The sequence below is a fragment of the Camellia sinensis genome, chromosome 11, assembly GCF_055761805.1.
Source record: "Camellia sinensis isolate YWXY chromosome 11, ASM5576180v1, whole genome shotgun sequence".
Lineage (NCBI taxonomy): Eukaryota > Viridiplantae > Streptophyta > Magnoliopsida > Ericales > Theaceae > Camellia > Camellia sinensis.
The window spans coordinates 148,209,799-148,223,888 of NC_138971.1; the positions used below are offsets into that span (position 1 = coordinate 148,209,799).

At 42.0% G+C, this 14,090-nt stretch overlaps 1 pseudogene; it reads right to left on the reverse strand.

Annotated features, from left to right (window-relative positions):
• Nucleotides 1-1,869: 1,869 nt before the first annotated feature.
• On the reverse strand, nucleotides 1,870-13,086 carry LOC114313462 ((S)-coclaurine N-methyltransferase-like; annotated as a pseudogene).
• Between the last annotated feature and the right edge of the window lie 1,004 nt (nucleotides 13,087-14,090).

Here is a 14,090-nt window from a genome sequence, read left to right on the forward strand (position 1 = left end):
CTTTTGATCAAAACTAGTCCAAAAACTCAAGAAACAACCCCCAAGTCCCTCAATCTCGGAGTAAGGTGTAATGGTGTGTGTAATGGTGCAAAAGTAAGGTAAAAACCACCTTTTGAGCTAAGAAACACACACAAAGGAGCAGAGAGAGGGAGGTATAGAGATAATATGTATCTATATCTCTAAGGTCTGGCTTTTGGTTGCAAGAGTCTAACCTAGATCAAAGAGGAAGGCCCTCCTCTTATAAGACTCCCTCTTGCAAAGCTTATTCAACAAGCTTGCTTAGAGGGAGATCCCTCCATACACGTGTATGGAGGGGGGAAGAGTTGGTGCCAGCTATCACAGCTGGCACAAAATATCTCCCTAAAGTGGATGAACAGTGGTCGGCTGCCCAAAAATGCCATTTCGGCAAAAAACAGTGCCGACCGACAACAACCTATGCCGACCGGCAATAAAATGTGCCGATCGGCAAACAAAAGTGCCGATAGCAGCAAAAAAAATAGCCGGTGGCCTCTAGCCACTGCCGGTGGGGTGTGGGGATGTCTCACAAGGCATTCCCTCCTCCTCCAAGGCAAAACACGAGTGTTCGGTGTAAAACCAGACACTAAACGGTCAAGTTCAGAGATCCTGAGGCAGGGCGTGCGAGCCGAGGCTTCCAGGAACTCCAAACGAACACAAACATGGATGATCGCCGAAACAGTGACGTCCAAGTCTTGAGGACGGTCAAAAATGGGGTGTCTACAATTAGCATCTGATAAATGTTCACCATATGTACATCGCTTTACATCGTTTCTATAACCCATCAACATTGATATTCATCTTTCAACCCGGTTTCATTTCTATTTCCAATTCACTTTATTGACATGGTTCATTTATCCAAGTAATTCAAATGAGACTACAACTCATAAAGACAACACTTCAATTCATCAACAATTCAAAATGAGACTACAACTCATAATATCAATACTTCAACTCATCAACATCATTCAAATGTATATAAGGTTTCGGGACTTTCACCCTAGACACTCCGGCCAACTTAATTATCAATGGAGTCCATCCCCTATCTCCTCCCAAACAGTGGAGTACATCCCCTATCTCCTCCCAAACCATAGAGTACATCCCCTATCTCCTCCCAGACAAAGATACATATGCAATGCATTTAAACACTTTATCATATACAATGATTAATTAGTGCACATATTCAATGTGTTATTCCAATTGTCATATTCAATGACATATTCCAATTGATTAGTTTCAGTTTACCTAATCATAATGCAACTCTACAACAATCATGGCTATCCTCCACCGATAGCCCAAACAGTTATTTCTAAACAAATAATTAAATTTATCAAACAAATAAATTAACACATTTTCCACAGGTAAGCGATTTTCAATCCAACTATACCAATTTATTACATTTTCCCCCAATTTTATCATTTCCAACTCAATCATGCATTCCCATAATTAATTTCATTATTTTGACAAATAATTTATTTAATCCCAATTAGGGCATTTTCCCCTCTTTCTCAAATAACACTTCTAAGGCTCAATTTCATCAATTGTACACCCATAACCCCATTTCAAAACCTCACATTCGCAATAGAGTCCAAAACCAAGAACCCCTCTTTTATAATCTCAAATCAAACGCTAACTTTCCAAAATCCCTACATTTATAAAAATGCCCAACATTTATGTTAAAACTCATAAACAGGAGTAGGTTATCCCTACCTCAAGTTTGACGAGGAAACACGCAAAAATTCAAATTTTTGATTTTGTTGGGTTTCGATCTCCACCGGTCAACACGTTGCTCTCACCAAACTTTTCATTTTGATCTTCAGAACTATGGTATTAAACCGAATAGATGTTGGTGGATCATAGCTCCAGTGAAGAAGTCGTAGTAATCCAGTCATCTTCATTGACATCCTCAAAGTGATGAGCAAATGCTTTATGGCAGAAATGATGTACAAAAGAAGGCTATCTGGTTTCATCCACTTGGATATCTTCTTAAGGAGATCCTTGTAGTTTTTCATATGCTCAAGCATTTCAATGGAAAATATTCTGCTATAGGATGCATCCATATCAAATATGCCAATATCTGCAACAATGACCTCCAAATTTTGAAGCTGAAGATCCCTATGAAATGAAGCATGCATGGTAATATTGAGACTGCTCCTCAATATATGTTCTATGTGTCGTTGAGTTGCAAAACCCTATAACCTTGCAATTACTATACTTCTGTGCAATGCACAAAGAAAGTGATCCCCACCCACATCCAACATCGAGAATAGAGTGGCCATCTTTTATCTATGCCCTCTCACAGTACAACTCTAACATTACTATCACGACCCCAAACCGCCCCTAGTAGTTTGGTGCCGTGATGGCTAGTAATCCGGGATTACCGAAGGCCAACTTACAAATTTCACACACAATCAGAGTACAATTATATGGGGCTAACAAGTACGGAAGCGATTTATACAAACAGATTAGTCCATAAGAGTTGTGCATAAGTCAAATGAGATAGCAATCATCTGTAGATGGGTTACAACTCAATTTCGAATGAAGCAAAGTACAAATTACATCTTACATATTAACAAAAGGGCTTCACAAGACGACATGAACAAAATACATGAAATACAGCTAGAAGCAAAATCTTCAGAATTGCCGACATCCTCACTGCCGACATAACATGTATACAAAACACACATCTTGATCAAAAGGCTTCTCAAGCCGACGTATGCAACATACAAGTATTACAAATCGAGAAGCATAATTTTTAAGACTGCCGACGTTATTACAGGTTAAGCCGACATAATCAAAATCCAAAATAAGCTCCAGAATCATATCTAGGCGTCACCGCCTTCTTGCTCATCACCTACATATATATAGAGAGGGTGAGCTTGGATACTCAGTGAATGGTATAAATAATAAAGAGGTTTGCATGAATAATAGCCGAAGTCCTTTCAAAACAATACAAGACAAAACTTTATATATAACAAGGAATGGACCTCATCCATCTAACAGATCTTCAAAGTTTCAAGGGACACTTACTAGCATCACATATTACAAATAATAACATTCCGGCAAACGTATCCACGCGGTAAACCGTCCATGGCAAAACAAGACGAAGCAAGAGAGGCATCTCAAACAAGGGTGCTACAAAAGTTTAGAGTCCTCTAGCACAAGGGACTTTCAAGACAAGATGTGCTGCGAAAGTTTAGAGTCCTCCAGCACGAGGGACCTATGTTACAAAGGCCCGTAGCCCTTTAACACTAGAGTACAAATCGAGGGTGCTGCGAACGTTTAGAGTCCCCCAGCACAAGGGACTTTCAAAACAAGATGTGCTGCGAAAGTTTAGAGTCCTCCAGCACAAGGGACTTTCAAAATAAGATGTGCTGCGAAAGTTTAGAGTCCTCCAGCACAAGGGACTTTCAAAACGGGATGTGCTGTGAAAGTTTAGAGTCCTCCAGCACAAGGGACTTTCCGAGAAGGTCATCAAGACAAGATCATACTTGATATACAAAACAGGGACAATTATTCATGCTTAACAAACACTTTCAAAACAAAGCAAAGCAAAGTCTTTATCAGAACGTATAACATAGCTTTATTAAAAATACCATTCACCTAGTTCTTCAAACGTCGGGGTCAAGGCAAGTCGAAGTCCTACAAACACATGGCAAGTCTATTGAATGCACTACTCGAAACAAATCTAGCGTACATACAAATGACCTCGGCATTCTTCAAAAACTAAGTCAATCAAAATGAAACACAGTTTTCTTATCTTTAGAAAAACACGCTGGGCAACTACCAGGTCTAGGCCGAGGTCCCACACCTCCTTGCCGAGGTGTAGCCTCGATGGCCACATTCAAAAGCGAAGTCGGGAAAATCTGGGTTTCCCTCTTAATAAACATGAAGAACATGAGTATGAAGAAGATGAACGGAAAGATCAAAACTTGCTATTACAAAAGTTGAGATTTCATGCCATAATTTCAAAAACATGGACCTGGGTACCCACACTCAAGGATCTTATCAAAACAAACACAAAAGCATGAGCCTTAATGCAAACTTTCGGATCAAACGAGGCTTTTCTTCAAAAACACATGAAAACCGTTTTCTCTTTCTAAAACCAACTTTAAATCGATGAATGGCGTGTAGAACAGGTTTGATCGTGCAATGCTACTAGATGATCAATAAGAACAACAAGGATAGGTTAAGATTCTAACCTCAAATCTCGAATCTAACGGCTCAAGCTCCAACGATCAAGCTTGGAAGTTCTCTCTCTCTAGCTCAAACTTCCCTTCTTCTTCCTAGAGTTTCTCTCTCTAAAAAGCAAGATTGATACAAAAAGATATGCTCCTCACGACAATCACTGACTTAATCCCTCTGTCGGGACACGTGGCATCGGCTGATTGGCTCTACTCGAAAAGGTGACTGACTTGACAAGACAAGACCAAGACAAAGTGTACTCAACAAGCTAAACAACAAGAGTACTCCGGCAAGTGATGATCTCAGCTAAGGGCAAAGCTTCGGCAAGCAGGGTAACAATGACATCGGCTTGGAAGGACAACACTTGACTAAGCTGTGCCACACCTTGGCCTAGATGTGCCACACCTTGGTCTAGGTCATACCATTCCAGGAACAAAATCACTCATGCAAGGATCAAGGATCCAGAACGCCTAGATATTAACATCTCGGCCCAGATGAGGCGCACCTCGGCCTAGGCGACGCGCACCTCGGCCTAGATGGTGACATCTCGGCCAATATGCCACAGTGAAGGTGAAGGTCAACCAAAGGGGTTCCAAGATAGTTCTAAATGATAAAGGTCTCGAAGGTGTCTAGGCTTAAGATGACATCGGGAACACACCAGTGAAGAACAAAGCATGCAAACAATCATTCAAGCAAAACAAGACAAGATTTGCAAATGCACATATTGAAACAAGATCATCCATAAATGTATGCAAGTATGACTAAGTCAAGATGAGGGTTGTTACATCCTACCCCCCTTAAAGAAGTTTGGTCCCCAAACTTGAGTTACCTTGTTCCAAAATCAATTCTGGATGTCGGAATTTCATTTCCTCTTCCATTTCCCATGTAGCATCCTCCCTGTAATGCTCCTTCCATTCAACTTTCACCATTGGTATCGATTTGCTTCTCAGCTGCTTCACCTGCCTATCGATAATCCGTATCGGCTTCTCTTCGTAGCCTAAATCTTCATTAATTACAATTCCGAAATAGTCGATCACATGTAGCGGATCTCGAATATATTTCCTCAACATCGAAACATGAAATACATTATGGACTTGGCTCAATCCTGGCGGAAAAGCAAGTCTGTAGGCAGCGAGGTTAATCTTCTCAAGAATTTCAAAAGGCCCGATCTAACGGGGTGCTAACTTACCCTTCTTCCCAAATCTTGTAACTCCTTTCATCGGCGAAATCTTTAGGAACACATGGTCCCCGACTTCAAATTCTAACTCTCTTCTTCTTTGGTTGGCATAACTCTTCTGTCGACTCTATGCGGTTTTGAATCTTTGCTGAACGAGCTTAATCTTCTCTGTTGTTACTTGAATTAACTCGGGACCAAGCAGAGCTTTGTCTCCTACCTCGGTCCAACATATCGGCGACCTGCACTTTCTTCCATACAGTGCCTCATACGGCGCCATGCCAATGCTAGCTTGATAGCTGTTGTTGTAGGTAAATTCCACCAAAGGCAAATGTACTCCCCAACTTCCTTGAAGGTCCAATACACATAGTCTAAGCATATCTTTAAGTGTCTGAATCGTTCTCTCTATTTGCCCATCAGTCTGGGGATGAAAAGCTGTGCTAAACCTTAACTCGACTCCGAAAGCTCTTTATAGGCTCTGCCAAAATCTGGAAACCAACTTCGGATCTCGGTCTGACACAATTGACATTGGCACTCCATGAAGTCTAACAATCTCATTCACATACAACAAAGCAAGTTTATCGGCGTTGAAGGTGGTGTTAACAGGCAAGAAGTGTGCTGACTTAGTTAGTCTATCCACGATAACCCAAGTCAAATCCATACCCTTTTGTGTCTTCGGCAAACCAACCACAAGGTCCATGGAGATGTGCTCCCATTTCCATTCAGGAATCGGCAAGGGTTGAAGAAGTCCTGCTGGCCTTTGATGTTCTGCTTTCACTTGTTGATAATACAAACACTGGGACACGAACTCGGCTATCTCTCCTTTCATATTTGGCCACCAAAACGTCTGCTTGACATCCTGATACATCTTGATGTTCCTGGGGTGAACAGCAAACTTGGAACCATGGGCTTCCTGCAAAATTTTTCTCTTCAACTCTGGGATGTCGGCTACACACAAGCTTCCTTCAAACTTGAGCACTTGATTCTCTATGGTGTACCCTGATCTCGGCTTTGTGATAATCTCATCGGCTACTTTCTTCAAGAATTCATCCTCCATCTGTCTTGTCTTTACTTCCTCAACAATAGTCGGCTCCACTAAGATTGCGGTTAGACATGCCAAATTCCCAACCATCTTTCTGCTCAAAGCGTCGGCCACGGTGTTAGCTTTACTTGGATGATATTGGATCTGCATATCGTAATCTTTTAACAACTCAAGCCATCTTCTCTGCCTCATATTCAATTCCTTCTGAGTGAACAAGTACTTCAAGCTTTTATGATTTGTGAAAACCTGACAAGAAGCTCCATACAAATAGTGGCGCCAAATCTTCAAAGCAAATACCACGGCTGCTAATTCTAAATCATGGGTGGGATAGTTCTTTTCATGAGGCTTCAACTGACGAGAGGCATATGCTATAACCCTACCTTTTGCATTAATACACAACCCAGACCCTTATGCGAAGTATCACTGTAGACATGGAACTCTTCATTACCTGATGGTAGTACAAGAATTGGTGCTGCGACTAACCTCGTCTTCAATTCCTGGAAGGCTGCTTCCCTATCCTTAGTCCATTCGTAAGCCACTCCCTTCTTAGTCAGTTGTGTCAACGGAATTGCAATCCTTGAGAAATCCTTTACGAATTTTCTGTAATAACCAGCCAATCCCAGAAAGCTACGAACCTCGGACACATTAACCGGCCTCGGCCAATTCACAACGGCTTCAATTTTACTAGGATCGACCGAAATACCCTCTTCATCAATTACATGACCCAGGAATGAAATAGTGGTAAGCCAAAACTCACACTTGTTAAATTTAGCATACAATTTCCGATCCCTTAACGTCTGTAAGGTAAGTCTCAAATGGTCCTCGTGTTCAGCTTTGCTCTTAGAGTAGATCAATATATCATCGATGAAGACGACCACGAACTCATCTAGATATGGTTTAAAGACTCTGTTTATCAAATCCATAAATGCTGCAGGGGCATTGGTCACTCCAAAAGGCATTACTAAAAACTCGTAGTGGCCATACCTCGTCCGAAAGGCAGTCTTCTCAACATCCTCGGCTTTGACTTTAAGCTGATGGTATCCCGACCTAAGGTCAATTTTGGAAAAGACTCGTGCTCCTTGCAACCGATCAAACAAATCATCTATCCTTGGTAACGGGTACTTATTCTTAATGGTTACCTTATTCAGCTCCCGATAGTCAATACAAAGACGAAGTGTTCCATCCTTCTTCTTAACATACAAGATGGGTGCTCCCCAAGGTGAAGTGCTCGGCCTAATAAAACCCTTATCTAGCAACTCTTGTAGTTGAAGTTTCAATTCCTTAAGCTCGGCGGGGGCCATCCTATAGGGTGTTTTAGAGATGGGCTGGGTTCCTGATATGATGTCAACAATAAACTCTACCTCTCTATCGACTAAGTGACCAGGCAAATCGTTTGGGAAGACGTCGGGGAATTCATTGACCACTGGGACGTCGGCTAACTCAACACTTCCATTGAAATTATTTAGTATGCTACACAGATAACCTTGACACCCTTTTTGGATCAATCTATAGGCTTTCATGGTTGAAATTAAGTAAGGTGGGGATACTACCCTTTTCCCTTAAACGTGACCTCGGCTAGGTTTGGGGGTTTTAACGTGACACTCTTTGAAACACAATTTATGGACGCGTGATTTGCCACTAACCAATCCATCCCCAAAATAACATCAAAATGAGTTATGTCCAATGGCATTAAGTCAGCTAACAGTTCAACATTCCCAATCACAACAACACATGCTCGATAGATGGATGCAACATTCATAGATCTCCCAGATGGAGTAGATATAGATAATACATAATCAAGGGGTTCTAGTTTCCTATTAATCTCATCGGCAAACTTAGTAGAAATGAATGAATGCGTAGAACCCGAATCAATCAATACATATGCGCTTTGAGAGCAAATTGAAAGCATACCTGATACCACTGTCTCAGCATTTTGAGTGTCCCCTGGTACCAGTGCAAAAACTCTGCCTTGTCTCATCGGTCCTTTCCCAGCGTTACCTTTCTGCACGGAGCCCAAAGTATTCTCATCTTTCTTACTTTTCCCAGCCTTCATTTTTGGACAGTCCCTCACAAAATGACCTACTTCACCACATTCGTAACAAGCTCCAGACGCCCAATGACAGATCCCGAAATGTGGCTTCCCACAACTGGAACATGTCGGCTTAGTACCACTCTCCTGTCTTGGGTTGCTTGAACTGCCGACGTTCGCTTTCTTCTTGGTACCAAACTGTGCTCGGCGATTGTCATAACTCTGCCTCTTCCTCTGGCTCTCTCTCGAACCCTGGTATCTGTTCAAGTTAGCTTCGGCCAGAATAGCTTTGTCCAACACTCCGGCATAAGTCGGCATGTTGAGCATGTTAACCCGGTCTTGTATCGGTCCACAGAGCCCACTTTCGAACTTCCTAGCCATCATATATTCATCGTTGACCATGTGGGGTGCGTACCTTGCCAACTCGGTAAAGGCACGGTCATATTCGGCTACTGTTCTATTGTCTTGCGTCAAAGTCTGAAACTCGGTAGCCTTGCGATTCCGAACACTTAAAGGAAAATGCTTGGTGTAGAACAATTCTAAAAATTGGGTCCAGGTTAAGTCTGGATTGCTTTCTCGAACCATCATCCACCACCTGCGGGCGTCGTCATCTAGTGTAAAAGCTGCTAATGTCACCTTCTGGGTGTCGGTGCTGGGAAAGATCTCGAACAGCTTTTCCATTTTCAAAACCCAGGCTTCGGTTTTCATCGGTTCTATACCCCCTTGGAATCTCGGCGGTTTCATTTTCTTAAACTCTCTAATCAAAGCTATCGTGCCGTCCCCATATAAAGCTGGCTGTGGGGGCACTTGCGGTACTGGAGGGGGTGAGGTGGAACTGCATTCCGGCCGTTTGTCTGCTCCGCCTGAGTCGATGTAGCACTAGCGTACTGCTGTCTTGTCTGCCTTAACTCGTGGGCCAAACCTTCAACTAGCCTTTCCAGCCTATCTATTCTGTCCTCCGACTGATCTCGACCAACTGGAGGTCTACCTCTCCTCATGATGCTATGAGTATGCAAAAATGTGGCTTTAAAACAAAATGAGCAAATAATCACGAAGGCAAGTAACAGTTAAGCATGCTGAGACAATGTACACCTTGTTCACATAGCAAGCAATATGATGCAATTCTAACTTCCTTCTAAGGGGAAATCCTATGCTCTTTAGGACTCAAAGTGTGTGAACAACGTATACTAAGGAACTTGTGCTCTGATACCATTCTATCACGACCCCAAACCGCCCCTAGTAGTTTTGTGCCATGATGGCCAGTAATCCGGGATTACCGAAGGCCAACTTACAAATTTCACACACAATCAGAGTACAATTATATGGGGCTAACAAGTACGGAAGTGATTTATACAAACAGATTAGTCCATAAGAGCTGTGCATAAGTCAAATGAGATAGCAATCATCTGCAGATGGGTTACAACTCAATTTCGAACGAAGCAAAGTACAAATTACATCTTACATATTAACAAAAGGGCTTCACAAGCCGACATGAACAAAATACATGAAATACAGCTAGAAGCAAAATCTTCAGAATTGCCGACATCCTCACTGCCGACATAACATGTATACAAAACACATATCTTGATCAAAAGGCTTCTCAAGCCGACGTATGCAACATACAAGTATTACAAATCGAGAAGCATAATTTTCAAGACTGCCGACGTTATTACAGGTTAAGCCGACATAATCAAAATCCAAAATAAGCTCCAGAATCATATCTAGGCGTCACCACCTTCTTGCTCATTACCTACATATATGGAGAGGGTGAGCTTGGATACTCAGTGAATGGTATAAATAATAAAGGGGTTTGCATGAATAATAGCCAAAGTCCTTTCAAAACAATACAAGACAAAACTTTATATATAACAAGGAATGGACCTCGTCCATCTAACAGATCTTCAAAGCTTCAAGGGACACTTACTAGCATCACATATTACAAATAATAACATTTCGGCAAACGTATCCATGCGGTAAACCGTCCATCGCAAAACAAGACGAAGCAAGAGAGGCATCTCAAACAAGGGTGCTACAAAAGGTTAAAGTCCTCTAGCACAAGGGACTTTCAAGACAAGATGTGCTGCGAAAGTTTAGAGTCCTCCAGCACGAGGGACCTATGTTACAAAGGCCCGTAGCCCTTTAACACTAGAGTACAAATCGAGGGTGCTGCGAAAGTTTAGAGTCCCCCAGCACAAGGGACTTTCAAAACAAGATGTGCTGCGAAAGTTTAGAGTCCTCCAGCACAAGGGACTTTTAAAACAAGATGTGCTGTGAAAGTTTAGAGTCCTCTAGCACAAGGGACTTTCAAAACAAGATGTGCTACGAAAGTTTAGAGTTCTCCAGCACATGGGACTTTCAAACGGGATGTGCTGCGAAAGTTTAGAGTCCTCCAGCACAAGGACTTTCCGAGAAGGTCATCAAGACAAGATCATACTTGATATACAAAACAGGGACAATTATTCATGCTTAACAAACACTTTCAAAACAAAGCAAAGCAAAGTCTTTATTAGAACGTATAACATAGCTTTATTAAAAATACCACTCACCTAGTTCTTCAAACATCGGGGTCAAGGCAAGTCCAAGTCCTACAAAGACATGGCAAGTCTATTGAATGCACTACTCGAAACAAGTCTAGCGTACATGCAAATGACCTCGGCATTCTTCAAAAACTAAGTCAATCAAAACGAAACACAGTTTTCTTATCTTTAGAAAAACACGCTAGGCAACTACCAGGTCTAGGCCGAGGTCCCACACCTCCTTGCCGAGGTGTAGCCTCGATGGCCACATTCAAAAGCAAAGTCAGGAAAATCTGGGTTTCCCTCTTGATAAACATGAAGAACATGAGTATGAAGAAGATGAACGCAAAGATCAAAACTTGCTATTAGAAAAGCTGAGATTTCATGCTATAATTTCAAAAACATGGACCTGGGTACCCACACTCAAGGATCTTATCAAAACAAACACAAAAGCATGAGCCTTAATGAAAACTTTCGGATCAAACGAGGCTTTTCTTCAAAAACACATGAAAACCGTTTTCTCTTTCTAAAACCAACTTTAAATCGATGAATGGCGTGTAGAACAGGTTTGATCGTGCAATGCAGCTATATGATCAATAAGAAAAACAAGGATAGGTTAAGATTCTAACCTCAAATCTCGAATCTAACGGCTCAAGCTCCAACGATCAAGCTTGGAAGTTCTCTCTCTCTAGCTCAAACTTCCATTCTTCTTCCTAGAGTTTCTCTCTCTAAAAGGCAAGATTGATACAAAAAGATATGCTCCTCATGACAATCACTGACTTAATCCCTCTGTCGGGACACGTGGCATCGGCTGATTGGCTCTACTCGAAAAGGTGACTGACTTGACAAGACAAGACCAAGACAAAGTGTACTCAACAAGCTAAACAACAAGAGTACTCCGGCAAGTGATGATCTCAGCTAAGGGCAAAGCTTCGGCAAGCAGGGTAACAATGACATCGGCTTGGAAGGACAACACTTGACTAAGCTGTGCCACACCTTGGCCTATATGTGCCACACCTCGGTCTAGGTCATACCATTCTAGGAACAAAATCACTCATGCAAGGATCAAGGATCCAGAACGCCTAGATATTAACATCTCGGCCCAGATGATGCACATCTCGGCCTAGGCGACGCGCACCTCGGCCTAGATGGTGACATCTCGGCCAATATGCCAAGGTGAAGGTGGAGGTCAACCAAAGGGGTTCCAAGATAGTTCTAAATGATAAAGGTCTCGAAGGTGTCTAGGCTTAAGATGACCTCGGCAACACACCAGTCAAGAACAAAGCACGCAAGCAATCATTCAAGCAAAACAAGACAAGATTTGCAAATGCACATATTGAAACAAGATCATCCATAAATGTATGCAAGTATGACTAAGTCAAGATGAGGGTTGTTACAATTACTTTCTCAGCATCCTCTAAGGTCTTTAATGCATCAATGAAGAGACCACAGCTGTATTTGAGATGCTTTCCAAGAACAAGTTTGAAGAACGAGGTAGGTAATTCGTAATGTTGAGATTTTGCAATCTCAGTCTTGAAGTCAAATTCAAACCCAATATGTTTGTCCATTTCCTTAGCTATAGAGTGGAGATCAAATTTGATATCTGTCATCATCAAATCCTGAATGCCAGGATGTTGCACCTTGACTACAACATCAGTTTTATCACCTTTTAATCTTGCTCGATGCATCTGTGCAATTGAAGCAGAACCAATAGGATCAGCATCAAATCTTTCGAACAATTCATCAACACATTGACCCAACTCATTTTCAAGCACAGCTTGGATGGCATCAAGCAGGGTTGCAGGAGCTTGATTACATAGCGTAATGAGCCTTCTAACCCATGCAGCTAGGGCCAAGTCAGGCTTCCCAATGACTTAGGCAACCTTGAAAAAAAGCCACCAAGGTCAGAGCACATGTGAATTAGCTCGTCAACAGCCAACTCATGTTGTCTTTCCCACATAGCCTCTTGTTTCCGCACATCTTTCTCGAAACTCAATCGAAGCTGAAACACCTTGTAACCAGTGTAGATATCAGTAGCTCGAAGCCAGAATTGAAAGGAGCGTTGCCATGGACTGAAGTGGGTGGAGAGCTTCTTTTGAAATTCGTTAAGATTAAGATAATCCATTCTCTCTCTCTTTCTCTCTTAAAAAATATTCCTTACACCTTTTTTGAACCCCACTCCAGCACCTCCGCTTTTCTTTTATCATTGTGTGCTTCCCTTTTTGAATCAAGAAGCATCATTCCTCATATTATCAATATAGTTGACAGCCCCATACACTAGTGCCTTCATTATTAACCACTAAAGATATATATATATATATATGTATTAATTTTTTTATTTTTTTTTATTCTCGGTCATCACAGAGTGGCCACTGGGCATTTAGGGAATTTGTGGGAGATGAGAATCCATATACATCACCATCAGAAGATTAGGTATATAATGTATCTTTGTATTCTAAGCTAACAATAACCATAAATTAATTGTACACAACCCAAAAGGATAGAGGTGAGGGACGAAAGTTGGCACACACGACTGCCTAGGCACGAAAGACTTGTGGGAGAAGACGAGACTCCAATCGAGTTCCTAGTTTGGGAGTTAGAGCCGAATTTCAGTCTAGGCAAACTAGTTCATTAAGAAATTTGAATTCGAGGTGTTGTTGCCCCAAAATCACCAAATGGGGTCAGTTTAGCACGAAACTTGGCACACACGACCGCCTAGGCATGAGAGACTTGTGGGAGAAGACAGGACTCCAATCGGGTTCCCGGTTTGGGAGTTAGAACCGGATTTCACTCTAGGTAAACTGGTTCATTAGGAAATTTGAATTCGAGGTGTTGACGCCCCAAAATCACCAAACGACATTGGTTTAGCACGAAACATGGCACACATGACCGTCTAGGCACGAGAGACTTGTGGGAGAAGACGAGACTTTAATCGGGTTCTCGGTTTGGAAGTTAGAGCCGGATTTCACTCTAGGTAAACTAGTTCCTTAAGAAACTTGAATTCAAGACGTTGACGCCCCAAAATCACCAAACGGGGTCGGATTAGTAGGAAACATGGCACACAGGACCGCCTAGGCACAAGAGACTTGTGAGAGAAGACGGGACTCCAATTGGGTTCCCGATGTGGGA